The 27,605-nt window shown below is 44.5% G+C and overlaps 1 protein-coding gene across 2 annotated transcripts in view; it reads right to left on the bottom strand.

The window, feature by feature from the left end:
• Positions 1-27,605, bottom strand: part of CTNNA3 (catenin alpha 3) — a 2,257,234-nt gene that overhangs the window by 1,758,446 nt on the left and 471,183 nt on the right. The gene's annotated exons all lie outside the window — the stretch shown is intronic.

The following is a 27,605-nucleotide window of genomic DNA, read 5'->3' as shown; positions in this document are numbered from 1 at the left end:
CCGCACAGGAGACTGGTGAATAAAATGAGAAGCTTAGGAGTGAGTGCCAAGGTGGTGACCTTGATTGCAAACTGGTTGACGGACAGAAAACAATATGTGATGATAAATGGAACTTACTCTGAAGAGAGAGCAGTGTTAAGCGGAGTGCCGCAGGGATCAGTGTTGGGACCGGTCCAGTTCAATATCTTTGTGAGCAACATTACGGATGGGATAGAAGGTAAGGTTTGTTTTTTTGCGGATGACACTAAGATCTGCAACAGAGTGGACATGCCGGAAGGAGTGGAGGGAATGAGACGGGATTTAAGGAAGCTGGAAGCATGGTTGAAGATATGGCAGCTGAGATTCAATGCCAAGAAGTACAGAGTCATGTACATGGGGTGTGGAAATCTGAAAGAATTGTATTTGATGGGGGGAGAAGGGCTGATATGTACGGAGCAGGAGAGAGACCTTGGGGTGATAGTCTCTAATGATCTGAAGTCGGCAAAACAATGTGACAAGGCGATAGCTAAAGCCAGAAGAATGCTGGGCTGCATAGAGAGAGGAATATCGAGTAAGAAAAGGGAAGTGATAATCCCCTTGTACAGGTCCTTGGTGAGGCCTCACCTGGAGTACTGTGTTCAGCTCTGGAGACCGTATCTCCGAAGGAACAGAGACAGGATGGAAGCAGTCCAGAGAAGGGCAACCAAAAAGGTGGAGGGTCTTCATCGAATGACTTATGAGGAGAGATTGAAGAATCTAAATATGTACACCCTGGAGGAAAGGAGGAGCAGGGGTGATATTATTCAAACTTTCAGATACTTGAAAGGTTTTAATGATCCAAAGACAACGACAAACCTTTTCCGTTGCAAAAAAATCAGCAGAACCAGGGGTCACGATTTAAAACTCTGGGGAGGAAGACTCAGAACCAATGTCAGGAAGTATTTCTTCACGGAGAGGGTGGTGGATACCTGGAACGCCCTTCTGGAGGAAGTGGTGAAGACCAAAACTATGAAGGATTTCAAAGGGGCGTGGGATAAACACTGTGGATCCATAAAGTCTAGAGGATGTGAATGAAGAGAAGTGGCAAGGGGGTGGCTTCCTTGCAGGAATGACGGCTACTACCTGGAGATTAATATCCTTATTCAATAAACATACACACAGTTAATGCGACTCCAACATTGCTCTATGCTTCAACGGCAAGAGGAAATGTGGAAAAAAGGATTTGCATCCACAAAAAAGCAGGGGAGTAGCTGCTTGTTATGGCGGTTACTACCCCAAACCAAATAAGCCTGATACTTCACTTTCAATGCACATCCAGAATAGCTCTCTGCTTCAACGGCAGGGAGAATGAAGAAAAGATGATTTATATTCAGCATCAACCAACAAGGAATGAATTACATAGTCTGGGTAAACAAATAAGCATGGGTGTAGCTTGCTTGTTACGGCGGTTACTACCCCGAATCAAATAAGCCTGATACTTCACTTGGAATGCTTGTTACGGTGGTTACTACCCCAAACCAAATAAGCCTTTCAATGCACATCCAGCATAGCTCTCTACTTCAATGGCAGGGAGAATGAAGAAAAGATGATTTATATTCAGCATCAGCCAACAAGGAATAAATTACATAGTCTGGGTAAACAAATAAGCATGGGTGTAGCTTGCTTGTTACGGCGGTAATTACCCCGAATCAATTAAGCCTGATACTTCACTTGGAATACATATCCAGCGCAGCTCACTGCTTCAACGACAGTGGGGAATGAAGTAAAGAGGATTTATATTCAGATAACCAACAAGGACTGAATTGCACAGGCAGGGTAAACAAACGTGGGAGTAGCTTGCTTAATACGGCGGTTACTACCCCAAACCAATTAGCTAGATACTTCACTTAGATGCAGCTCCAGCACTGCTGTCTGCATCGATGGTGGAGGTGGAAGGGAATTGGAACCAAAAAGTTACGAATAAGGGTCCTGACCTCAGCGGTCAGAGTAACAGATAAGTATGAAAACAAATAGGTGTGAAAGCTTGCTGGGCAGACTAGATGGGCTGTTTGGCCTTCTTCTGCCGTCACTTCTATGTTTCTATGTAAAAGCATAAGTGAATGAGACTTAACAGCAAAGGAATCTTCACAATGTTTCAACCAACAACAGTGTGTCCCAAGGGGTATTCATTAAAGGTTACTTATTCCATTATCTTGGAGGGATTTAGACACAGCATACTTTCCCACTGTTAGCACCACAAGCAACATCCAATAATGATCTGATCTTCAAGTTTGAAATTATAAAAGCTAATCTTTGCAACATCAAGTATACTGAGGAAGCTATTCTTCACTGGAAAATTCAGGCTTTACTATATTTTATTATATAATTTTACAATTTGCCTTATTGTGCTAATAGAATCAAAGGCCTATAATTTTCCCCATCAACAAAACTGGTCTCACACATCAAACAATATTCCTTCAAAGACATGACAGATCTCTTGACAGCATAACTGGTAGACATAAAAGACATTCATTAGAAAACAGAAATGAGAGAATAATTTGGCTTTCACACTACACCATACAATTCTGGCAAATTTATTTGCAAATGAATTTGTGGATAGTGTAGCAGTTTAACCAAAATGTTTGTTTCAAAAGTTTTCATACATTCAGAAATTTGTGCTTCCATTTACAATACAATAAATAATTTCATGAATACTTCAAAACTGAAATGCGGAATGAAGTACACCACGATGGCAACCATTAAATATCCATGGGTCAATATCTTGTTTCAATTCAAATGATACTCATTTTGACTTGGTTGTGTTGTTCAAGGACCCTGAGAAGTAACATTTTGAGAAATTACACCCAAAATGTCACAATAGGGAAGATAATTTAATTTTCAAAGAGCCCACATAAAGAAATTGGCAAAAATATACATAAATTACACAAATTATCAAACTAAACTTACACACAAAAGTCTGCTTTGAAAATGAGAAATTGTACAAAAACTAACACACACGAAATTACACTCTCTCTTTGCAGTGTGCAACTTGTGCATCTTAATTTACGTGCATACTTCCTAATATCAAAAGTATATATGCAAATCTTATCTCTGCCCCAACTCCAACCCCCAAAACACTTTTTTTTTTGTATGCATAAAAGTATGCATGAAATCAGTTACATGCATAATTTTATGAGTACAATTTTATATCAAGCTATTTTCAGGCATAAGTCCATGTTTTATATAAGCTTTGGAAATTACCCCCATAATAAACTAATTACTGTCCATATCGGTAGGATGACCATATAGCTCTATGTCCAAGGGAACAAGCTAACAGGGTCATTCATCAAAATGCATTATGGCATTAACAGCCTAATGCATGCGTATAATCACAGTACCACATGGCACAAATGCAAAATTGCATTTTGGCCATTTCTGGGCAGAGAGAGAGAGAGAGCACTCCTCTGGGGAGGTTGTCACAATATTCAACTATTTATATCATTATAGGAGGGCCAGCTAATAACTTGAGGTGAGGTTTTGGTGGTGGTTTAAAGTTTTGGAGCTGGTTTGACATGCAGAGTGAAATGTACGAACAGCACAGTACACCTCGGTGAAGATTTGACATTATTTGGAGTGAGGAAAGTCTCACAAAGATGAGATTTCTACAATGTTCTCTCGCCCTAGCTTGATAGTACCCTGTTATAGCGTCCATCAAGCTAGGGCGGACATGTACCTACTCTTTCTCTCATTTTTCTGTGAATATGTTATTTTAAAAAATATTTATTTCGACTCTCTGCCTTAGTAGTCCCCCAACAACACTTTTCAGTGCTAGTGTAAAAGAAAAAGAGAAAGAAGAAAAGAATTATTCTTCTCGTGATGTCAGACGAAAAGAAATTCATAGCCAGTGGTTTTAAGAGCTCGTTTGTGGTAAAATATGTGTATTACTAATAGACAAGAGTTCTGCTACTGTTACTTGAGATCAGACCACAACCAGGCCAGCTGCTATAATGATAAACAGATGTCCCCGTGTACTCAATGTGCCAGGCCTATAAAATGGAGGAACTGTGTAAGTCTCAAAAGCAGCAGTGAATCCTTCTCCCAAAGTGCAGCATCATCTGCCTTACTGGAAACGGAGTTGATAAGGAGCTCCTCAAAAATTCCCCTTTTGGCTAAACAAGCTTAGACCTTGAAATTGAGTAATTAAAGCTGCCCTGCATCAACGAAAAAATGAAATCAACTCAGCGCCATTGGTGCTGTCAACATATGGCATATAGACACAATCAAAGCACGAAAAATTGCTGCAATCAAAACATAAGACCCCAGCACTGTTGAAACAGGATATCCTAATGCCAATGATACATAAGTGTGCGGCACACTCAGCGAAGAGACGAACTACGAAATAATATCAGATCAATCAGCTCTTTCCTCACATTATATGGAAGTGCAAGCACAACTATATGATAGCTGTCCAAGAACAGGAGCAGAAGGGGATATAATATCATTCCCCCGCCAATCACCAGAGTACGCACACAATCAAGTATATTATCTCAAGGTTTATGCTTTGAGACATCAGATTTGATTTGTTCTCTGGTACCTCTCACAGCTAATCAACCTCCAATTAAAATCTTGCAGAGTACAGAAAAAGGACAAGAATCCATATTTGTATCAGAAAAGGATGCTCCACCATCCATGCCTGCCAGAGGGCATATCAGTCTTTACCGCTTTGGCTAAAGAGAAGGAAGGTGCTTTCCAACCTCTCCTTTCAAGTATATCAAATTTACTCCTACAAGAAGTTCCAGTATCCCCAGTTCAGGTTGATATGCCATCATCACCCCTGCAAAGTGGTTCAAGTCCATGGCAATCGCCTGCAGTGGAGTCCAGCCAATTAGAGGATGTTCACCAGTATTATACCCCTCTAATGCAATCAAGAACCCTCCCCAAGCCATTGGAGTCCTGGCTTGATATTCCTTGCCTTTAGGCTCAGAAGAGGGGTCTACAGGAATCCTTTTTGACCCACTACTGGAATCTCTAGAACATTAGTCTCCTTTTCACTCTAAATTTCTGGACAAATGGGAAATGTTTATAAATACAGGATTCTTGCACTGAGGTCTTTGGCATCCTACGAATTCTGGACACACCAGCGAAGCCAGCAGCAATCCCAGTCCATAATATCCTTCAAGAGTTACAAATGAGAAAGTGGGAAAATCCCATTTCCTGTACCTCAATGGCCTCAATTGCCTGTACCTCAATGGCAATGAAATTAGATCTCAAAAATACAGGATAACAATCCCCGGGATTTGGAATAGTCCAATTACCTCATCAATCCTTCATCTTAGAATTCTTTTGAAAAGAGCAAAGACCATAAGGATATATTCCAATATACCACCAGGGAAAAATTCCAGGCTACTAGATTTTGGAAAAAAGGAATTCCAGAGCTCCATGCTTAATATATGGGTTTCCTCCCACCAATACTATATGGTCCAATACTTACATGACTGTGTACAGATGCTGAAGCCTTTTCTTCAGCCCACAGAAGGTGGGGCCACATATCCTCAGCCACTTCTGGATGCTGAAGAGTACATATGCCATCTTCTTTAATCTATCTACAAATCATTCAATACTATATCATTTAACTCTATAGCATTTATTGGAATATGTCACATGGCCTGGTTGAGAGCCAGTAGCCTATACTTGAAGTAGCATTTCTGTGTACTCCATGTTCATTATTGTATATATAAACCAACACCATTCACTTAGGTGCTGATAAAGTTACATTTTGAATTCTCCTTGACTGTAGAGGGATTCTTTGTCCCAAATATAGGTAAACACAGCTATGGTACAACATTCCAGAAGCACCATTCACGCACATCAGTGACCAAAAAAAAACCTAGTACATACATATTCTGAGTACCTTCCAGAGGTCATGAAGGATCTTTAAACCTACACCCCAAGTCTAGTTAAATTTGCATTTTATATAATATTTTTATATGCTTGTGAAACATCACATAAAAGACAATTTTCAAAGCCATTCAAGCATATAAATGCAATTTATAAGCATAAATCACATATCTGAAAACTACCATCCCTCAATGTGTATAAAAGTGTGTGTGAAGTTCCACAACACACTAACCTATCACCACATTAAAAGAAAGTGTTCCCAGGGGCCTGTTCTGGTCAGGGAAGGAAAATAGATTGCATTTTCAAATCTACATGCAATATTTACCATGAGAAAGGTGCACTCAGAAAATGCAAATACAAATATGTGTGGGTGCGTTGTATCCTTGGCATGTCTCAAGCAAAAGAATTCCTCTAGGCCAGTTTCAAAAGTTTGCATTCTGGGACAAAGTTTTTCTGGCAGGCCTGTCCCCAATTTTCAATGCCTCCTCTTAAAGTAGCTGAAAGTATGTTCATTCTACCCTTTTAGCTGCATTGAAGAAGGGCAATTTTCAGATAGAAGATTATGTGAATAAATTGCTATTTATATTAAATAAATAACTTAAAAGTTCTCCTCACAGCAGTGAACTTCATGTCTAATTTCAACTAAGCTAAAATAATTATGAAATTTCAGATAAGAGCTGTGTTTTTGCAAATAGGACATTTCTTGCGTCATAAAAGACCCATGCCACACAATGCATCTTGCTTATGACAACGCTTATAAAAGGAACTGTCTGCTATATCTTGTTGCTTAATTGAACCACCAAAGGTAAATGACTGATAAGACAAAATGGAATCTCCTAAAACCTAAAGGTACAACACTGTTGGCTGCATAAGAATATCGATTTTTAACTTCAACAGCTTTCTCTATCCCATTAAGCAATCAGATTAAGTGCATTTTTCTGAAACATTAGCATAGCTATATACTGGAAGGAAATATATTCAGCATTTCAAGACAGTCTTCAATTTCTCTCAGACTAGAGAAAATATTAGACACAGAGTGGTGGGGAAAGTTTCCCAATCAATTACCCATTAATCCCTGACAAAGCAGAAACACAGCAGTAAATGTCTGTCATTGGTTACTAAGGTTGGAAAATTTGATCTGACACTGCATTGAGACAGTTCAACTTGTGTCCATCAGCTTAAGGCATCAACAGTGCAGCTAAGAACACAAAAGTTCAATGATGAGAGAAGACTTAATTTCTGTCTGTTGGAAATGCATTATGACTCAAATTCAAACTTTGGAAAGGCAGTTGAATACTATAGATCCAAGAAAGGGGTATAATGCTATAAAGATACTGTCCCCTGCATGCTGCTCTATGTAAGTAGTTACATAAGAGGAAGTGGTTACCCTTGAAAATTCTTCACTGCTGTCACTTGCACTAAATGCAAATTCCCCAGTCTCCTTTGTAAGTCTTATATTGCTGTTTACTGCAATATGGGGTAGATTTTAAAAGCTTACATGCGGGCGTACATGTGCGCACGCTACCCGGCGCGCACACATGAACGCCTGATTTTATAACATGCGCATGCAGGCGTGCGCATTTTATAAAATCCAGGGTCGGTGCGCGCAAGGGGGTGTACAATTGTGCACCTTGCACGTGCCAAGCCTGCTCCGAGACATGCTGCCTTCCCCCTTTCCCTCCCAGGCCCCTCCGAAATTGGAGCAGCTCGGAGAGATCTTTCCTACCACTTCACTTCACCTCACCTTCCCTTCCTTTCCCCTACCACCCCCGCCCTTTCCCCCTACCTTTGATGACTTATTTGTTTTGTTTCAAACTTACTTCAGCCCTGGGGCTGAAGTAAGTTGCACGCACCTGCCAACTGCCGGCGCGTGATCCCCAGCAGAGCAGCAAATATGGGGCTTTACGAGCGTCGCTGGGCCTTTTTAAAATAGGCCCAGCACGCCTAACCCTTTTAAAATCCTGCCCTATGAATTCAGTTGTCATTTTTCTAGGCAACTATGCTACACAATCTCCTAAGGATGTGCATTCATTTGAAACAAAAATTAAAAACATAACACCCTTAGGGCACACTTTTAATGAAAGCGACCTCCAGAAGGATCAGGCCAAGACTAAGGCCTGGTCCCATTGTCAAAGCAGGGGCCTGAGGTATAGGACCAGATCTGAGCTTGATGCAAGGACCCAGTGGAGGTTGAGTTCTGTCACCAAAACAAAGCAACTCTTTACTATATTTGTGATATTAGGGGTTAAATAACATGTGTGTGACATCGGGAGCAGTCTTAGGGTAGCAAAGGACAGATTCAGGAAGAAATCTCACATAAACTTCTTTAATAGTAACAAGGAAACAAACAAAAGCAGCTTTGCTATTCTTCGCAGTTCAACAGCACAAATGTAGAACTACAACTTACAGTTCAGCAGTATTCTCTCTCTAGGCTTCCTTCTCTCCCCTGGGCCTCCTGTTCTATCCTGGGCATGGCCAGGGATCTCTACCTGGACCATGATTCCCTGCTTTCTTAAATCAGCCGGTCTTCCATTTGTGCTGTGAACCTTATCCAGGGGTGCTATAGGTTACCAGAGTTCAAGTCCAGTGGGGAAGAATGTATTCTTCCTGGGCTCCTGGAAAGGTCACTAGCTCTTGAGTACCCAAACTCATACTCCAGCTGGATGATGCCCACCAAGTGCATGGGGAACAAGGAACAAGGAAGTAAAAATTAACAAAAGGATTAAGTAGCAATTGACCCAAGGTCTATCGATACAACAAAGGGGTACTGGAAAAGTAACCAACGGAGCCCTGGGTTGTGCGCAAAATAGCAGTTTACTTTAACTTAAAAATGAATATCCAAGGCAGTATTGAAAACATTAAGAATAGCATAAACAATATTAACATTATGAAAACCATAATTTCCTTGTCCATGCCAGATCTCCTTACTGATCTCCCTTCTCCTGCACCAACATGAAGGGCTCCAGCATGCACTCATCAAAAGATGGAACAATATCACCATACTCAAAAAACTAACCAAGACCAAATAGTGAAGTACTCTCAAACTGTAATTCAGCTCTCCCAAAATTTGCAGGTCTCCTGAGTTTTCTGGTCAATAGTCCCAAATTCTTCTCATCCTTGCTTCTCTGTTCACACAGGCAAAAATATATTTGATTCTAGCCTTTCAAAATCCTGGGGGAACGCCTTTCCCTTCAAACTGAATTAATCTTCTTCCAAAAATCTCTACTGTTGATCAAGATACCAAGGGATGAGGAAAAGATCCAACAGACAAGCTCCACCTTCTTCTCTCTCCAACCCACTCAGTTAAGATCCAGGGATGATCACTAGCTTCTTTCCTTCTCATCTGCTCCTCACCCACTACTCTCCAATCCACTGAAACTCTAGGTATGCTCCAGGGGATTTTATAGCCCACTGAAATCTTTCCCCCCAATAGATGGGGTTATGGTAAGAGGAGGAATCCCAAATATCTCCTACAGCTCATTGCTAGAAAACTTTCTTGGAAGCAAATGTTAGTGACTGGCAAAGCCCCGTCACATTAGGATTAAGGTGAATTGGGCCAGATCTCTGGATCTGGTTCTTTAAGGTATTTTGGGGTTTTCTCCTGTATACTTCTTCACATACCCTAACCATTAGTTCAAACCTTAGGTTGAACACTTGCTCTTACTAGGGAAGGATATACTCCTAAGAAAACCCCCATTCCTCTCTTCCTTCCCAGTCCTATGCTGAGGCTATTTAACCCAACTAAGGTTTCCCTTCCCCATCCCATTTGGGAAACCACGCATTGATTCTTGGGGTGCCCACTGTTCCCCATGTGTCACAGTCATTTCCTTTACTTTGTTTACTGGGCATCTGGAATACACTAGTTCCCTTTTGCAAAAGTGCCATTGAGTTCTTGGTGATACGTCTTCTGGACTGACTCGATTGTCCATAAACTGACCCCACAGGTTTTTAAACTAGGGACAATTGTAACCTAAAGCCATTGGATATGGGAGCTCAGGAACTATTCACACATCCATAATGGTTTGCTCCGCCAGAGTCGTCAGCAGAACCCAACTCCTTGGGCACTGCTGCTGGTCGCCATGTATACAAGCAAGTGTCACCTTCCTCTTGTAATTAGTCTGTCCTCTCTGGGCTGGCTTTATGTATGAGGGTCTTTCCTCATCCTGAATCTACCAGCACCTGAGTCAACTCCGCATTCAGCGCCACTGAAATTACAAAGTCTGAAAGTTCCCAGTGTGGCCCATCTACCAAGTTACAGCTTTGCATTTTCTCACAAGTATTTGCCCATTCTTCACCCATTCTTCACCCACTTTTCATTCTCTCATTGAGAACAGATCTTCTTAATGTACACTTTTGCTCCATAATGGGAGCATGCCTGTGGGATTTGTTTCACTTTGATTTTGACAGTGGCTACAAAAGATTTGGCACTCCTTTCCTTTGGGTGGCTGCTTTCTCTCTTGCGCTGCTCTGCTAACTTACTCTCCCATTCTATGTCCTCCAGCCATAGGCAGTCTTTGTCAGCATAGTCATACATCTTATAGAATCAACAGGGCTGTGATGCTTTTACATTTATCACTTCCTACCAAGAGCTCTTTGTTTTCTTCTTGGTCATAGGGGCAACACTCTTCCTCATGTCCATTCCCAGCAGAGAGACAGTAACTTTCAAACTGATGTACGGGCATATATACAGCCATGTATGTCGGCATGAGCCCAGGGATGCGGGAATTTTATAATTTGTGCACATATGTTATAAAATAGCTTGGGCATGCATATAAGTGCGTCCAATTTTAAGCTCGTGCTCAGCCACATAAATCGGGTTTCAGCCATGTAAATCAGGAAATTTTAAAACCAGCGCGTGTCCATGACATGACCAGTTTCATCAGTTTGTCCACCAGTTCACCCAGTGTAGAACTAGGTCTTCAAGATCCTGCTGGTTTAATACCCTGCCCTCCCCCCACCCCCCTTTAACCCAGACCCCTCAAACCCTTTTTGCAATGCCTGGAACTGATTTTATTTACACTTAAACTTCGTCAATAGCAGAAGTAAAGTTACGCAGTACTGGACCTGGGCACACTCCTGTGCATGTAAGTATTTATGCGCACATCTATTGGCTCCTTCCTGAAACACTCACACCCCACCCAGACCATGCCCCACCACATGCCTTTTTGAATGAGAGTGAGATATGCGCACTCTGGGAGATGTGCATGCATCTGAGCGGCTTTTAAAATACAGCAGCCGGGCATAAGCTCTACAAGCACGTTAGGGATGTGCAGGGGAAAAAGATTTGTTTTCATTTTTGGTTCATTTTTGGGATGATTTTTCCCATGAACTTCGGTTTGTGGATTGTTTGATTCATTTCATTCATGAGAAAAAAACAAATCAAACAATTAAAAAACAAACAAACCCCAAAACGACGAAAAAATAAAAATGAAGCCTCACGGGGTCTCCCATCCGTCCACCCATAAAAATTCCAGGGCCAGGATCCCCCCTGGCCCATACTTACCCGGTCCAGTGGGAATCTGCCGGCAAGGTCTAGGCCCAGGCCGAAGCCTCTACCTTGCGAAGGCCAAGTGAGCTGTATGTTGCCACAACCTCAGCCTACTCAAGGCTGAGGATTTGGCCTGAATCTAGGCTGGAGCCTGGACCTAGGCTGGGTCCCAGTACTGGAGCCTCAGCCCGGACCCAGGCCTAATGTTGCAACATGCTTCCTCCGGTGCCATTGGTCGGCCCCTGTCACATGGTAGGAGCACAAGATGGCGCCAGCCATCCATTGCTCCTACCATGTGACAGGGGCCGACCAATGGCACTGGTAGTCCCTGTGACATAGTGAGGGCAAAGGCTATCGGCGCCATTTTGAATACCGGCAGCCGACAGCCCGAGTGCAGGAGATCGCACCAGGACCCCCGCTGGACCACCAGGGACTTTTGGTAAATCTTGGGGGGGGGTCAGGAGGCTGGGGGGTTGTAGTTAATTAAATTTAAAGGGTTTGGATGGGTTTTTTGGTGGGAAACAAAGAACGGATCGGGGCCCCCCAAGAACGGATGCAACGGATTTGGCTCCCCACAAATACGAATACTGAATGGGACGAATCAGTCCCTGCTGCACATCCCTAGAAAACAAATGCTGTGTGAGGGATTCTATAAGAAACTCCCTGAAAACACCTTAAGGGACCAGGCACAGGTGTCTGACCTAATCTTCCTTAAGGACCAACACCGCAAGGGGTTCTGGTCCAGGGGAGTTCCCTTGAGCCTTTGTTAAATTGGCAGGGCCCAGAGAGGTAGGAAAAGCTACCGTATGTAAGGACCTGCTATGTCTAAATGACTGTGCTATACCTGAAGTAAGGCAAGCTGTATTATTTATTTTCACTCATGAAGTGAACGTATGCTGCCAGATTTGCTTTTGAGTTTGTTTCACTGTAAATTTAGTGCACTTAAGGAACAGCCAGAGTCTGCCTCCTGTTTCCTCTAGTTGTTATCAAGCTGCCTACCGCTCAAGCTATCATATGCTGAAATAACTAAAAGCATGTCAAAGAGAAGAACAACAATTCATTTAACTCTTTTCTAAGAGCTGCAGCATTTTATAAACTGAATTAAATCAAAAAATGAGATTCTATGGTGAAAATGTATATAATGTGAACATAGGGATGGTAACTTTTAAACTGGCACAAGGGTGCACATGTGCACCTGTTCATTGGCTCACACACAGGGACGCAGACATTTTCTAGCATACACGTGTACTTGCGTGCATGTTATACAATAGCCTGATCTCGCACGTGTGTGCAATATTAAGTGGATACTCCTATGCTTGCAAATGCAGCCTCTACCGTATAAGGGGGGGGGGGGGGATTTAAAAGACTCGCACGCTGACGCCATTACCAGTTTTCCCAGTTCATTCCCAGTTGCACAAATAAGGGATAGGTCATCCAAACCACCCTAGTTTAATGGCCTCCTTTCTCCACTGTTAGCCTCGATCTTTAAAACCTTGCTGATTCTGCCTAGATATTTTTGTTTTACAACTTACACATCATTCATAGCAGAAGTAAAGTTACACAGCAGGGGACCCTAGCACACACCAGAGCGTGTAAGTAGTTATATGCAAATTTAAAATTTGAATCCAGGAATGCCTACGCTCCACCCAGACCACACACACCCCCCCAGCCCTTTTTTGAATTTTGTATTTATGCACACAGCAGCAAGTATGCTCATATCCAGCTGGCTTTTAAAATCCACTCGGAGCACGAGTCCAATTTTGTTTTATAATTTCATGTTTCATTTCCAATGAATGCAAATCCTGAGTGAACATGTAAAGGTAATTGTAAAAGCCTGGTGCACGCCTAAACCGGGAGATATGTATACAAGTTGGGCCTGCGCATGCAGAGTGAATTTTAAAAGCCACCCAATTACACGCATCCTTGCGGCTATGCGCATAAATGAAACATTCCAAAAAGGGGGAGGGGGCGTGGTCTGGGCAGAGCATGGGCATTCCTGAATTTCATATTAAAATTAGCACATAAATAATTATGCGCATAGGTGCACATCAGGGGCCCCTACCACAAAACTTTACTTCTGCTATGAATGACATATAAGAAATAAAATAAAGAGAATTAAACATAGAAACATAGAAACATAGAAATGACGGCAGAAGAAGACCAAACGGCCCATCCAGTCTGCCCAGCAAGCCTCACACATCTTTTCTCTCATACTTATCTGTTTCTCCTAGCTCTTGGTTCTATTTACCTTCCACCCCCACCATTGAAATATCTAGCTTGATTAGTTAGGGGTAGTAGGGGTAGTAACCGCCGCAATAAGCAAGCCACACCCATGCCTATCTGTTTTACCCAGACTATGTCATACAGTCCTTATTGGTTGTTTTTCTTCTCCCCTGCTGTTGAAGCAGGGAGCTATGCTGGAAATGCGTGATGCATCAGTCTTCTCCCATGCCGTTGAAGCAGAGAGCCATGCTGGATATGCATCGAAAGTGAAGTATCAGACACATTTGGTTTGGGGTAGTAACCGCCGTAACAAGCCAGCTACTCCCAGCTTTGTGAGTGCGAACCCTTTTTTCTTCTCCCCTGTCGTTGAAGCAGAGAACTATGCTGTATATGCATTGAAGGTGAAGTATCAGGCTTATTTGGTTTGGGGTAGTAACCGCCGTAACAAGCCAGCTACTCCCCTCTTTGTGAGTGTAAATCCATTTTTTCCACATTTCCTCTTGCTGTTGAAGCTTAGAGCGATGTTGGAGTCACAGTAAGCATGTGTATGTTTATTGAATAAGGGTATTGTCTCCAGGCAGTAGCTGTCATTCTGGTGAGTCACCCACTCTTCATTGGCGGCCTCTTGACTTTATGGATCCACAGTGTTTATCCCACGCCCCTTTGAAGTCCTTCACAGTTCTGGTCTTCACCACATCCTCCGGAAGGGCATTCCAGGCGTCCACCACCCTCTCCGTGAAGAAATACTTCCTGACATTGGTTCTGAATCTTCCTCCCTGGAGCTTCAAATCGTGACCCCTGGTTCTGCTGATTTTTTTCCTACGGAACAGGTTTGTCGTTGTCTTTGGATCATTAAAACCTTTCAAGTATCTGAAAATCTGTATCATATCACCCCTGCTCCTCCTTTCCTCCAGGGTGTACATATTTAGATTCTTCAATCTCTCCTCGTACGTCATGCGATGAAGATCCTCCACCTTCCTGGTCGCCCTTCTCTGTACCGCTTCCATCTTGTCTTTGTCTTTTTGTAGATACGGTCTCCAGAACTGAACACAGTACTCCAGGTGAGGCCTCACCAAGGACCTGTACAAGGGAATAATCACTTCCCTTTTCTTACTCGATATTCCTCTCTCTATGCAGCCCAGCATTCTTCTGGCTTTTGCTATCGCCTTGTCGCATTGTTTCGCAGACTTCATATCATTAGACACTATCACCCCAAGGTCCCTCTCCTGCTCCGTGCACATCAGCTTTTCCCCCCCCCATCGAATACAGTTCATTCGGGTTTCCACTCCCCATATGCATGACTTTGCACTTCTTGGCATTGAATCTGAGCTGCCATATCTTCGACCACTCTTCCAGTTTCCTTAGATCCCGTCTCATTCTCTCCACTCCTTCCGGTGTGTCCACTCTGTTGCTGATCTTCGTGTCATCCGCAAAAAGACAAACCTTACCTTCTATCCCGTCCGCAATGTCGCTCACAAAGATATTGAACAGGACCGGTCCCAACACCGATCCTTGCGGTACACCACTTAAAACCGCTCTCTCTTCAGAGAAGGTTCCATTTACCATCACACATTGTCTTCTGTCTGTCAGCCAATTTGCAATCCAGGTCACCACCTCGGCCCTCACTCCTAAGCTTCTCGTTAATTAGGCAGATCGACAGGGTTTTAAGAGCTAGGGCTAATGGGGAAAGGATTCAAATAAACTAGGGGGGTTTGGAAGTCCTATTCCTTACCAAGGAGAATCGGGAATGAATTGGTAAACCTGGTAATGGCATCAGTATCCATGTCTTTTAAAATTCCCCCAGTAGAAATGGCATTTGCATGCATAGGCGCGCATCCACTTAAAAGAGCGGGCTCATGTGTGCGTGGTCAGGCTATTTTATAACATGTACACATATACGCGCTTATGTTATAAAATGGTCTTGACCCTGGATGCAGGCTGACAAACGCATGCACATGTGCCTCCATGTGCCTGTTTAAAAGTTACCATCTCTGTGATAGGTTAAAGCTAGTTTTATTTACCTTTTCATTATAGAACAAAACATGTTTTTTAAAATAAATCTACTGATATAAAACATTAACGGCCTGATTTTTAATGGCCCGCACGCGTAAAACAAAGGGGTTACGCGCGCAGCTGGGCCTTGCACATGCCGTGCCCCTAACCCCTGTTATGCAGACAAGAGCGGGCCTTGCACACGCCATGCATTTAACCCCTGTTATGCGCACAAGAGCCAGGCCTCGGCAAAGGGGCGGTCCGGGGCTGGAGGCGCCGGTACAGCGACCGTTTGCTGCTGTGCTGGGGGATCACACACCAGCAGGGTGCCGGTGTGCGCAACCTGCTACTGCTCCTTCGGAAGAACAAAATGTAAGTTAAATAAAATGGGGGGGGGAGGCCTAGGATAGGGATAGGGGGTGGGTAGGAGAGAGGAAGGAGAAGGGAGGTTAGGCTAGGGCATAGGGAAGTTCCCTCCCAGTCCGCTCCTTAATTGGAGCAGACTGGGAGGGAACGCACACACATGGACACGCGCGCATTCTTTTTTAAAATCTACCCCTAAGAGTCTTCACAGTTGATAATAGTATGTAGAGCGTTTTTTGACCGTCAACTCTACAGCAGGTTAAATAGAGCTGGCTATGTGAGAGTTTTTTCCTACAAAATAGTAAAACTAGTTTCTTTAATAATAATTTGTCTGATCTATGGGCCTGAGAATTTGAATATTTCAGTGAAATCTTAATTATAAGAAATGATTTAGTTTAACAACTCTTGTATAAATTTCTAAAGGAGTTACACATGGAAAGTTAGCCTGTATTTGCATACATGCTGCTTTATAAACTGAAACTGTGAATGTATTTTTGGTTTCATGTGCACATTTGCCAACACAAAAAAGGCATGGTCTATGGACATTCTGAGTCAGAGTGAAGTTCTTAGTTTATAAGAGATATTCATATGAAAATTATCTAACTTATTTGCACAATTTTACATCTGCTAATTGACTTGTGCAATTCAAATCAGTCTTGAGTGTTGTCTGTAATTTTTGGGTGCGAGGTCTGGGGTGAACAGGTGGAGGTTCAGGATGAAATGCTAGAGGGTCTAAGTGAACTGGAGACAGACTGGATGAACTGACAGAGATATCAGTGAACTGCTAATTTCAAGGACATATGCAAAAAAAGTATCTCCAAATTGTATACGTGCATATTTTATAAAATACCTGTTTATGTATACATATTGGGGCGGATTTTAAAAGGAGCGCGAATAGCCTACTTTTGTTTGCGCTCCAGGCGCAAACAAAAGTACGCTGGATTTTAGTAGATACGCGCGGAGCCGCGCGTATCTACTAAAAAACCTGGATCGGCGCGCGCAAGGCTATCGATTTTGTATAGCCGGCGCGCGCAGAGCCGCGCAGCCTACCCCCGTTCCCTCCGAGGCCGCTCCGAAATCGGAGCGGCCTCGGAGGGAATCCTCTAACACCCTCCCCTCACCTTCCCCTCCCTTCCTCTACCTAACCCACCCGCCCGGCCCTGTCTATACCCCGGCTTACCTTTGTTGGGGGATTTACGCCTCCCAGAGGGAGACGTAAATCCCCGCGCGCCAGCGGGCCTCCTGCACGCCGGGCCGCAACCTGGGGGCGGGTACGGAGGGCGCGGCCACGCCCCCGGACCGCCCCGGGCCGTAGCCATGCCCCCGTACCCGCCCCCAAAACGCTGCCGACACGCCCCGAAAACGCCGCGACGGCCGGGACCGCCCCCCGACACGCCCCCCTCGGAGAACCCCGGGACTTACGCGAGTCCCGGGGCTCTGCGCGTGCCGGTAGGCCTATGTAAAATAGGCTTCCCGGCGCGCAGGGCCCTGCTCGCCTAAATCCGCCCGGTTTTGGGCGGATTTAGGCGAGCAGGGCTCTTAAAATCCGCCCCATAATATATATTTTTTATACACCTAAAATATACGAGTGGATGTTTTTAAAATAGAAAAGAAAAGCAAGCGCTTTTGGAGCATCCGTATGCAATCTTTTATAAATTGCACAGCTTCTGCTATGCAGTATATAAAATACTATGATAAATCTCTGCATGTCCACTTATGCATGCACATCCAATAACATGAATAGGTTTGAAAGTTAGACTCCCTGTTGGCAGCATTACATAGTGGAATAGGAAACAAATACGAAAAAAAAGGGGTTTAAACAATAAGCAGTTGCAGGTAAGTGGTTCAGGACAAATTGGTCGGGAGAATATTCACACCTAGATGTCCAGGCATCTGTTAAACAAAGAAAGTGCAGTTAAGCAGGCAATCAAGGGAAGGTAGTGGTTTATTGTTTCATTTGGTCTGTATTAAAAAGCAGAGTTGTTTAGCTGTAACAGGTGTTCTCCCAGGGCAGCAAGATGTAGTCCTCACATATGGGTGAGATCATCAGATGGAGCCCTGTCACGGAACACTTTTGTCAAAGTTTCTAGAACTTTGACTGGTACACTGAACATACCCAGCATGTCACTAACCCTGCAGCCACCAGGGTTCCCCCCTCAGTCTCATTTGTAGCAAAAAGACGAGCAAAAAATAAAATAATAAAATGATTTCGGACCCAACTCCGCGGAGTGGTGGGTGGGTTTCGTGAGGACTACATCCTGCTGTCCTGGGAGAACACCTGTTACAGGTAAGCAACTCTGCTTTCTCACAGGACAAACAGGATGGTAGTCCTCACATATGGGTGAATAGCGAGCTATAGGCTAAGTCATACATATGGGGCCAAGCAGCACCGAACATGTGCAACAGGCACAACAACTGGGTTGCTGTTGGAATTCACAATGGGTCATGGTAGGACGAGTTGGGTTTCACTGATGGAAGAATTGCCTAATACAGACAGGGTAAAGCAAGAATGGTGTCATTCGGCTTTGTCTAGGTATTAGCGGACTGCGAAGGAGTGGAGATAACTTCATGTCGCAGTCTCATAGGTGTTGGTACGGTAGTCAGTATGAAACGGCTGTATGATACTGACGTTGCTATGGTCTTGTCGAAATGCCTTCACTTATCCAAGAAGTTGAAGGGTTGCTTGCTGATGGCAGAATGCAATGGAGTTGATGAAGCAAGCGAACAAGGGTGTTATATGCATCATCACTCGAGGTTAGTTTTTGTAAAGAACCAGACTTGGGTGGACATCATATGGACTGCAGATCGTGCATATAAAATGCAAGGTGTATGCTACAGGCCAAGATGTGTAAAGGCCGAGCACTCGAGTGAGTGTATGAGTCTTAAAGAGTATGGACTAAGTTTGTGAAAATCAGGTACCACCTGAAGAAGGTATGTAGATGAGTGCAGAGAATTATCAGATCATGGCGAGTACGTCACGAGGGACATGAGTACATGTTATGCTCTCCTCCTCCTGAGGGAAGGAGTTAGCAGTCTGATACGCCTTCCTCCTCCAGAGGGGAGGAGAGTTAGCAATCTGCTGTCGCTCACCCCGCCAGGAGGGCAGAGTTAGCAAGCTGTTCTGCTGTTCTCCTGAAAGGGGAAGGAGTATCGATATGACATGACCTGCTCCTCCAGAGGGGAGGAGTTAGCTATCTGTAGATCTGTTAGCGAACTGCTGTTAGATGCTCCTATAAGGAAAAGAGGTAGCACTCTGATACCAATCTGTTAAGGAGTAGCAATCTGTTATGGATCAACTCTCCATGGAAGAGGAGTTGGCAATCTTGTATAAGAACACTCTTCTGAGGAGAGGAGCTAACAATAGGTATATAGTACTTCACTACTGAGATAACAATCTATCATGCCTCCGCTAAGGAGTAGCAATCTGTATATATAAGCTGCTGGCAAGTCTCAAGTAAGAGTAGTAGCTGTCTATATAATACTTCCGTGAGCAGAATTAGTGGTCTGTAGTGGTTGGCTCCCACAGGGTGACAATATTGAAAGGAATGACCACTTTGAGGAAATGGTGAATCCCTGGGCCGATGGTAGATGACAGCGCCCCCAGGAAAAGATCCTGAGAGGAACCACTGGCTAGGCTAGAATATGAGATAAACACAATAGTTCTTTATTAGACTGGAAGCTGGACCACCAGAGGTGGCAGTAGTGAGTCGCTGTGTTCGGCAAGGCTGAAGTCCTTCTAATACTGGAATATAATCTCTGGGTCGCTGAGCTATAGAGAGAGACTAGAAGTAGTGAGCAGACAAGGTATACTGGATACAAGATGGTACACTCACAATAGTAGGAGTCTGCAATGGTCTCTATGCCACAGATAGTCTTCAGTACATTCAGGAACAGGAGCCGTAGGCTAGCACTGGTTCCCACAAACAGTCTAATAAGAACTTACAATTGCTGTATATGAAATGGCTTCTAGAGTAGAAGACCGTCTGTAATAGATTCTAGGAACATGGGCCCTCATGGAGCGAGTACGGGTTCCTATCTGCAATCTTGCCAATGTAACTCTAGATCTCTGTACCTGTGATAACGTCTTGGATGGAAGGGAGTCTTGAGAGCAATAGGAATATAGGCCCCCGTGGAGCGAGTACCGATTCCTATGTAATGGAACTCACTGTGTTCACGTCCGCGATCGCTTCCAGGCAATGAGGAGTCTTCCGAGTGTTCTGGCAATCTTAAATCAAGAACAGAGAGCAGAGCTCCCATGGAGCGGGTACTCCTGGTAAGTTTGAAAAAGCAGAGCAGTGGAGAAGGCTTCCCCTTGTTGACTCAGATCGTTGTTGCAAGTATCGTGGACTGCCGAAGCAACTCATTAGAGGTTAGCAAACAAAGACCTTTTAAAGTACAAATGGATGATATCACTACGGGAGGACGCCCCCGAGGTTTGCGCCCTTGCTGGTACAAAGTCTGGAGCGTGTGCTCGCGTGCGCTCTTACTTCATTGAGAACATGGCGGATCCGTAGCATCAGGCCAGCCGGGGGAACCGGGACCAAGAGGCGGAGAGAAGCCGCGGCTGCAACTGTCCGTCAGAGCCGAAGGGAGTTGCATCCCAGGTAGAGCGAGGGGCGAGAAGAGGCACGAACGCAACAGTACACCAGCAGTGCAAGTAGATGTTATGGTTACCAGGAAAGAATTTCATAGGAAGATAATTAAATTCGCAAGATCATAGTGCAAGGACTATAGTACTGTGGTATGCCATGACTGATGGATGCAGAAAGCTTAAGGTGAAAATAAGCTTGATATGAAGCAACTCACTAGGGATTGAGCCTATATGAGATAGGCTCAATGAGATACCTATAAGAGATACAGCCAATGACACTGAAGTAACTTTGAGAAGAGGAAGTCTGGAAAGTAGAGTTGAAGATCTGCCATATAAAGTGTACAAAGTGAAACGTGGACAAGAATGGGATAAAGCCCTTCCATGTACACTACCAGGCAGACCCCTTCCATACAGAGCGTTAAGGATTCTGTGTGGACGGTGTCCGAGAACTTCAAGGACTGGAGAAACAGCACCAGAAAGATGGAAGTAGACGAGGCACCATCTGAAGGGGCCATGAGTATCATGGAGCCTTTGTCATGTTGTAATTACCCGGGGGTCTTGTTATAAATGGCAACTGAGGGTACATTCATAGCAGACCTATATTTCGGGGAAGAGATAAGCAATCCATGGATGGTGGTCTTCTGTTTGTGTGTTGGGAACAGAAGCATCCATCTTGTGGTTCAGGTAGAGCACAAGAATGGATGATTGATCAAGTTTGTTGGTGGACGGCTCTGCTCGCAACCGAGAATCTAAGTACCACCCAAGGGGCTGGAATTGTCGGCTGAGGCGGGATGTTATTAGATTCCATACGCATACCAAAATTTGGCGCATAGCACAACGGAGTATCATATGGACTAGGATAAAACCTCTGTCTCTTCTGGCAGGGGTGATAAGAGCTTGAACTGTCGTGTGTTCGAGCATTAATGTACAACCTGGTGGTCCACTAATGAAGACTACCCGGTTGGAGGGAACCTCTTGAAAGCCTAGTGAACGTACCGACTCTTCCGAAACTCCAGAAACAGCCTTTATAGGGCACTGAGGGCCATATGTAAGTATGGAGTTTGAAACCTTGTGAATTGGGCACTCCAACATAGGAGGGAAATGTCCATAGTGTAGGTTACCTTAGTGCTATATACCTAAAGGTGCTATATACCTAAATTTGGACACAAGGCCCACAAATGATGACACTGAGACTGAAAGTCCAATATGTCAAGCTTCTGGCCACATATGTCAGTGTGATGACATGAATTGTGGAAATTATACATTCTAGCTACAGCAATAGGTGAATCGAGGCTGTCATTCGATTGCGAGTAGCTGGTGAAGATGGACAGCGTGACTGCACAATTATTCGGGATAATCCCTTGGATCAAGGAAGAGCACTCGATGTCATCTACTTGGATTTCAGCAAAGCTTTTGATACGGTCCCGCACAGGAGACTGGTGAATAAAATGAGAAGCTTAGGAGTGAGTGCCGAGGTGGTGACCTGGATTGCAAACTGATTGACAGACAGAAGACAATGTGTGATGGTAAATGGAGCTCTCTCTGAAGAGAGGGAGGTTTTAAGTGGTGTACCACAAGGATCGGTGTTGGGACCGGTCCTGTTCAATATATTTGTGAGCGACATTGCAGACAGGATAGAAGGTAAGGTTTGTCTTTTTGCGGATGACACTAAGATCTGCAACAGAGTGGACACGCTGGAAGGAGTGGAGAGAATGAGAAGGGATTTAAGGAAGCTGGAAGAATGGTCGAAGATATGGCAGCTGAGATTCAATGCCAAGAAGTGCAGAGTCATGCATATGGGGAGTGGAAATCCGAATGAACTGTATTCGATGGGGGGAGAAGGGCTGATGTGCACGGAGCAGGAGAGAGACCTTGGGGTGATAGTGTCTAACAATATGAAGTCTGTGAAACAATGTGACACGGCGATAGCAAAAGCCAGAAGAATGCTGGGCTGCATAGAGAGAGGAATATCGAGTAAGAAAAGGGAAGTGATTATCCCCTTGTACAGGTCCTTGGTGAGGCCTCACCTGGAGTACTGTGTTCAGTTCTGGAGACCGTATCTACAAAGAGACAAGGACAAGATGGAAGCGATACAGAGAAGGGCGACCAGGAAGGTGGAGGGTCTTCATCGGATGACATACGAGGAGAGATTGAACAATCTAAATATGTACTCCCTGGAGGAAAGGAGGAGCAGGGGTGATATGATTCAGACTTTCAGATACTTGAAAAACTTCAACGATCCAAAGAGAACGACAAACCTTTTCCGTCAGAAAAAAATCAGCAGAACCAGAGGTCACTAGCTGAAGCTCCAGGGAGGAAGACTAAGAACCAATGTCAGGAAGTATTTCTTCACGGAAAGGGTGGTGGATGCCTGGAATGCCCTTCCGGAGGAAGTGGTAAAGTCTAAAACTGTGAACGACTTCAAAGGGGCTTGGGATAAACACTGTGGATCCATCAAGTCTAGAGGGCGTGAATAAAGAGGCGGCAGCAAAACACTGCACGGAGCGGCAGTAGCCACAGAGGCATTCAAACACTGCACGGAGCGGCAGTAGCCACAGAGGCATTCACAGAGCGGGATGCCAGTGGCCAGTAGTTGGTGTTCCACCTTCACGGAGCGGAAGGATGGAGGGCTGCTATCTCCAAAAAAAAAAAAACAAAAAAAAATAAAAACAGGGGTGGGTAAGAGTATGGGGTAAGGGTGTGGCCTACTTGTTACAGCAGTTGCTACCCCTAATTGAGCTGGACATTCACTTGGATGCAGATACGGCGCTGCTCTCTAAATTGGTGGTGGGGTGGAGGGGAATTAGGGCTGGAGGGTACTGGAAGCCAATAGTAACAGGTGGGAGAGAAAAAAAAAGGGGAAAAAAATGGATAAAGTGCGTAGCTTGCTGGGTAGACTAGATGGGCCATTTGGTCTTCTTCTGCCGTCATTTCTATGTTTCTATGTTTCTATTATAAGTGTATATCAGCTCCCAAAGGGGAGATGAAAAGACGGTGCTGAGAGGGATTTTGGATAAGTAATTAGAAATTCCCCTGAGCACAGTATCCTTATAAGAGAACTCTAATGAGTCAAGAGTACATGTCTGGACCAATTTTTTTAAAGATAGCTGTCCAGATACAGAGAAGTAGGTGACACTTCAGAGTAATTGTGCAGTTATTGCTAGCCAGCTGTTTAAACTACTCAGGTGCTGAGGTGATACTGAATAGCAGTAGTGTGTATATGAAAGAAACTTATGTTTATGAATGTCCAAAGAGCAGATCCAGTCTCACTTACACAGCAAAGGAAGCCTGGTGTCCCATGACACTATTGTATGTCTTTTCTGACAAGGAGATGTGTATAGGGCATACAGGTGAAGATGAAGGCATATCCGGTTTATGGTTCTGGGACACCGAAGGTATGGTACTCACGGCTTCATGTTGAAAGGGTGAGTCCGGGTTATAGGTGTAAATCTTTGTCGGTTTCCTACTGAATTGAAGTAAGAAAAGGATCTGTTTCCTGGAACAATTTAAAATGTAGTTGGAGGAGCAGCCTGTGCAGCTGGCTGTGCTCTAGGTGTTCTTATTTGACATGTAATTCCCTTCTGAGGAGCTCTAGTTCCTCAAGTTCGGGATGCAGGGGGATAGTACCTGCGTGGTCTATAAAATTGTTTCCTGACATCCCTTCGTGTTCCTCTGCGGGTATCAGAGGCACATCTGGGGAAACAGAGAACAATTGACACAGGGTGTCATGATAGTCTTTTAATTGAGCCACTGTGTCTTGTCCCCAAACAGGTTGTCTCCTGTACAGGGAAGATCTGCCAGTTTATCCTGTATTTTTGGGCGTAGGTCTGAAGCTTTAAGCCAGGCCCAGAGTCTAGCACTTATGCCTGCTGCTCTAGAAGCTGTTTCAAATGAGTCATAAGCAGCTCTGACCTTATGCTTCCCTGCTTCTAGTCCTTACTGTAGGATGGAAGTCAGGGAGTCTTGTTACTGCTGTGGGGTAAAGTGTCGGCAATTTCCTGCACCTTTGTCCACAGATTTCTATTGTATTGGGTCATATACAATTGATATGCCACTATTCGGGCTATCAACATTGACCCCTGAAAGACTCTGTGTCCCAATGCATCCAATGCTTTTTGGTCCTTTCCAGGAGGAGCAGAGGAATGTGGACATCTTTTAGCTTTTTTCTGTGCCGACTCTACTACTACAGAGTGGTGGGGCAATTGACTTTTCTGAAAGCCTGGGGCTTGTTGGACCAGGTATGTTGCATCAGCCTTCCTGTTAACTGGTGGTTCAGTTCCTGGGTGGTCCCAGAGTCAGTGTAGGAGATCCAGCAGTACTTCGTGCACTGGTATTGCCATTATTTCCTTTGGAGGATCCACAAATTGTAGAACCTCCAACACCTAGTGGTTAGCGTCTACCTTCATAACTAATGGAAAAGGGATTGTTTTAGACATCTCCCTTACAAAACCGGAAAAGGAGGAGAATACTGCCTCTCTTCTGGAGGTGAGGGCTCTGAGAGCAATTCCTCGGACATGTGGGAAGAAGCATCGGAGGATTTATCTTCCCAAAGAATGTAGGGGGTTTCCCCCTCTCCTTGTGGACCTCCTGAAGGAGGAAGCACATCATATCCAAGAGGTCAGGAAGTCCTCAATGGATGGTGGAATGGCTTTGATGGAGGCTGAACTGGCATTGATGGAACCAGAGTTGGCATCAGTGGAACCAGTAGTGGCATCGATGGCATCGAAGCAAATGAGGTATGCTTAGGCCTCGATATCCCCAATGGTCCCGGTGTAGGTTCCGGCATCAGTGGATCCCATGGAGGGATCTGGCCAGGAATCACCTCATCATCCTCCAAGGAACCCAGTATGGGGATTGGGACCTGTGGAGGCCTCGATGGAGGACTCGATGCCAGCGTGTCCAATGGCATAGAATGAGTCAACATGGCACCGATGAGTGTGTCTAAGCACTCGAAAAGCGGTGCGAACATCGAGGGCGCCAATTGCGGTGTCAGTATGGGGGCCGGCATTGGTGGCGAATGGATGCCCCAAAGGGCTGTTAGCACTGCCTCTTGGACCATTATGTCCAATTCCTCCTTTGAGGCTGGCATAGTTAGCTCTGTGCCTGGGGTAGGAGGCAAGCTAGGCATAACTGACTCCTCCACAGGGATCTATGAAGGCTCAGCACCTGGCACCAATAGTGGTGGGGAATGCCTCGGTGATCCGGATCCAGAGGAGGATGGGGGCTCCTCTCCCCGGGTCTTCTTCGTAGGTGGCTCAATAGCCATCAACGTTGTTGCAGAATTGGTGCTGGCACCGGACAGGGACTCGTGTCAGTGCCAATGCCGGTGTTTCCCTCGACGCTCGGCCCAGTCTTTCTCTGGTGCCGAGGATGATGATGCCAATGTCCTTGAGGGGGTCGATGACGGATGGTCACCCGCTCCGCGATGCTGCTGGCTGGGCATCCCCGAGGTCAATGGACCCTTTTTGGACTGCAGTGCCCGAGTTGGAGACAATGGAACAGTGCGCTGCCCCATTTTCTCCAATCAAGCACGGCGCCCCCTTAAGGGTCATCTGTGCCCAGCTCTGGCACCGATGAATGTCGTGCGAGGGTCCTAAGCACAAAACACAAGTTTCATGCGGGTCCGTTATGGACATGGTCCTCAGACATTCGGAGCATTTTCTAAATCCAGTCGCCATTAGAAAAATTGGTGCGCGTACGATCGATGACCGTCGGGAACCGAAAAAACAATGCTGGCAGGAATCGACCACAAACCACAGGGACTTCACTTACTGAGCACTGGAGGGAACGGATGTCAATGGGGGACCCCGGTGAGTGTAATTTTACAAAGAAAACTTCAAAAGTTCCGTGAGGAAAAGTTGTGAGAATTTCTCACAGAGCTCCTAACCGTGAGCCAACATGCTGCGCAGAAAAAAAAAGACTGAAGGGGCTGCATGGTTAGTGGCATGCTGGGCATGCTCAGTGTGCCAGTCAAAGTTCTAGAAACTTTGACAAAAGTGTTCCATGACAGGGCTCCATCTGATGATGTCACCCATATGTGAGGACTACCATCCTGCTTGTCAACTGAGAATGTCAACTGTTTGATCAAAATATTCCTGTACCTGGAAATCAGGTAGTTGTCTTTGATATATGTTATTCTAGGGAGAGTTATTTATATAGCAGCACTAAAGAATGCAATGGCCATACAGCAGCAAATGACAGTAAGTGGATTAAAGTCATTTGGCAAGTCATCTGACAGACCAGAATCTTTAGATTTACTTGAAATACTTTTGTACATAATATGCGTTTGATAATTTGGTAAAATTATGTTGTTAATGTTTGGTCAAATGGATACTTTATTTATATTTCTTTTAACAGTAAAGCAAGCCTTATACTTATATAATATTATAAAGGCTGAGTTTTACAGTAAAGAGCAGTTCATGTTTCATTTTTAAAAATTCTGCACAGGCAACTCAATTAAATGTTTTAAATAATATGCATTTATAGACCTGGCCTATGGTGTTTCAAGGGGGCCCAGAAGGGATGATGTGTTTTAGGATGGTGGATGGGTCTGGAGGTGACAGAGCCAGAAGGTGGGGAGAGATTCCTTATGCTAATCAGTCTTTCGTGTTAGCAAGCATAGAGAAACTTGAACTGTCTTAAACACAGCCATGGCAACACTGCCGTGTTCTGCATCTCATTACTTTGTACATTGGATGTTAAAGCTTCAATTTAACAGATGTTCAATTAAGTAATTCTGACATATTTCTAAGCATAATTTGTTGCATATAGTTATGCATTACCATAAATGTTATCAGGAAAAAATGTGGCAGTATAGGTCTCAAAATCATGTAGAAAAATAAACTTCTAGAACATATCAGATAAAATGACATTTCATTTGATTTTTTATAGTACACTGGAATGGGTTTTGGGCTTGCTTAAAAAAAATGGAGAAACACAACCTACTGGAAAATCATTCACTTGGGAGCCCATATTCTAAGCTGCATTAAAACTGTCAGGTAACTCGCATTACCTGTTGCAGCTCCGGTCGCGCACCTCGCGACTGGACCCTTACCTCCTCTTCCCCACGGGACGCCACCAGAGCCGCCAGAT

The sequence above is a fragment of the Rhinatrema bivittatum genome, chromosome 7 (assembly GCF_901001135.1).
Source record: "Rhinatrema bivittatum chromosome 7, aRhiBiv1.1, whole genome shotgun sequence".
In the NCBI taxonomy this organism is placed as follows: domain Eukaryota; kingdom Metazoa; phylum Chordata; class Amphibia; order Gymnophiona; family Rhinatrematidae; genus Rhinatrema; species Rhinatrema bivittatum.
The sequence above is the reverse complement of the archived record's forward strand: the minus strand, read 5'-3'. Positions and strand labels throughout refer to the sequence as shown.